Here is a 2,500-nt window from a genome sequence, read left to right on the forward strand (position 1 = left end):
ACCCTTTTGAAGTTTATGATGGAGAGGTTTGGACCTGGCGGGGAGACTTATGGGGAAAGGCTCCCTTTTTCGCATGGCTAGCCAGGGGTGGAAGCTGCAAGCGAGAAGGCATGCAAGCACTTAACACTATCTAGGCTACCACACCATCGCTTCACATCACCATGCACGTGAAGCACCCACCCATGGGGATTAAGTTGGGTGAAAACATTCTCCTAGGTTCCTGGGATCTTGTCCCTTTCTCTCTACTAGTTATATTAGGATAGTAGTTGACAACCTTACTGCTTATGATAACAAAAACTATAAATTTACCCTAAAAATTTTCTACTGAGAATACATTAACTCCATTATCAAAAGTTTCTAAGTATTTATCCAGTTAAAATCAGTTAAAAATACCATTATGTGACAAATGCAAAGTATTTTAAAATAAAATCTTTTCCACTCACAATAAAAATATAAGTCAAATGCATTATCATCCTCTTTTAATCTAAATTTTCTTTTACACCTTCCCAATTCTGTGGGGAAAAAAAAAAAAAAAAAAAAAAAAAAAAAAAAAAAAAAAAAAAAAAAAATTATATATATATATATATATATTATTATATAATATTTTATATATATATATATATATATATATATATATTATATATATATATATATAAACTACATACATCCCTACATACCACACACCACACACACACACACACCACACACACACACAATATATATATATATATATATATATATATTATATATATATATATTTTTATATATATATATATATATATATATATTTATTTATTGTATACAATACATCAATTTTCACCACTCAGACTAAACCTCTACATCCACTAATATTATCATAACTAGCATTACTATTACTGATTTATCTTCCTACTACAACATTCTCCAATTCAAACATTTCCTTTCTGAAAAGGAAACGCAAATCACTTTCCCAAAACCACACAGCCACGAGCACAATATCATCACATCTGAAAATCCTACTATGAATCAACTCTTCAACAAACTCCAAAGAAGAAAAGAAGAAGAAGAAGAAGAAGAAGAAGAAGAAGAAGAAGAAGAAAAGAAAAGAGAGAGAGGGGAAAAACACACAAAACCCACACACACATATATAAAATATAATATATATATATATATATATATATATATTTTTATATATATATATTTTAATATATAAATATATATATATCTATAATAATACATACACACACCACCTGCTCATACTCAACTTTCAACAAACACATCACACTTTTTTTTACTGTCAAAGTTATTGCTTCACTCTATCACCCACATCATCATAACAGCATTTGCATCTGCGAGATCGAATGCCTCCCTTACTCTCTATGTTGAAGACCGCGATTTCCCCCGACGTGCTGCTGCAACTTCCGAAGTGGACCCCTGACACCAAGAGCAGAGTGTCTGTGCTATTGAACTGAGAGAACTGCGTATACTTCCACGAGTGGAGCTTCATGTCCCTATAGTATTTGACCTCCGCTGGGTAACTGCTCCCCCATACCTGAAATGATGGTGAAATGTAGTTACTGATACAATTCCACATGCCTTGGCAAAACGTGTCTCGGTTTGTCTCAATTTCCTTCTTCTTTTCATGGGAGCGGCAACATAATGAGATTACATTTCACTGAGCCTAATTCTAATAATATATATCTTTTTAACTTTGACTAATATAAGGTAAGAAAGAAGAGAGAGAGAGAGAAGGAGAGAGGGAGGGAGGGAGAGGGAGGGGGGAGGGGGAGAGGGAGGGGTGGGGGAAAGGGGGGGGGAGGGGGAGGAGGGAGGGGAGAAAAAAGAGAAAAGGGAGAGGGGGGGAGAGAGGAGGGGAAAAAGGAGGAAGAGAGGAAAATAAAAAGGAGGGAGGAAGGGAAAAGGGGGAGAAGAGGGAGGGAAAAAGGAGGGGGGGGGGGGGGCCCCCAAAAAAGGGGGGGGGGGAAAAATTTTTTTTTTTTTTTTTGGGGGGGGGGGAAAAAAAAAATTTTTTTGGGGGAAAAAGGAAAAAAAGGGAAAAAAGGGGGGGGGGAAAAAAGGGGGGGGGGGGGGGGGGAAAAAAAAAAATTTTTTTTTTTTTTTTTTTTTTTTAAAAAAAAAAAAAAAAAAAAAAAAAAAAAAAGGGGGGGGGGGGGGGGGGGGGGGGGGGGGGGGGGGGGGGGGGGAAAAAAAAAAAAAAAAAAAAAAGGGAAGGAGGGGAAGAAAAGAAAATTTGTTCCTACCCCCCCTCGCCCCAAACTCAAAACCCCCCTTTTTTCCTTTTTGGGGAAAGTTTTAAATATCCCCTTGGTGAAAGGGCCGGGGGCCCTGGTGTTGTGTTCGGGGTTTCCTCTTTTTCCAACGGGATTTTCCTTCTTCAGTTCTGGTATTCCCCTCTCCATGATGTCTTTCCTAATAAATAGAAATAAGAAAATAAATATTAATAAAAGTAAAACTGATAAAAAAATATATATACAAACCACTAGGGGTAAAAAAAATGAGT

At 36.6% G+C, this 2,500-nt stretch overlaps 1 protein-coding gene and 1 long non-coding RNA gene across 2 annotated transcripts in view; both read right to left on the bottom strand.

Annotated features, from left to right (window-relative positions):
- Positions 1-2,500, bottom strand: part of LOC119578666 (E3 ubiquitin-protein ligase PPP1R11-like) — a 62,218-nt gene that overhangs the window by 24,491 nt on the left and 35,227 nt on the right. The gene's annotated exons all lie outside the window — the stretch shown is intronic.
- The window catches only part of LOC119578668, a 12,384-nt gene that overhangs the window by 4,775 nt on the left and 5,109 nt on the right, over positions 1-2,500 (bottom strand). Inside the window, exon 2 of the long non-coding RNA XR_005229203.1 lies at positions 899-901. This is a non-coding gene — a long non-coding RNA (uncharacterized LOC119578668). The remainder of the gene's footprint in view (positions 1-898; positions 902-2,500) is intronic.

The sequence above is a fragment of the Penaeus monodon genome, chromosome 11, assembly GCF_015228065.2.
Source record: "Penaeus monodon isolate SGIC_2016 chromosome 11, NSTDA_Pmon_1, whole genome shotgun sequence".
Lineage (NCBI taxonomy): Eukaryota > Metazoa > Arthropoda > Malacostraca > Decapoda > Penaeidae > Penaeus > Penaeus monodon.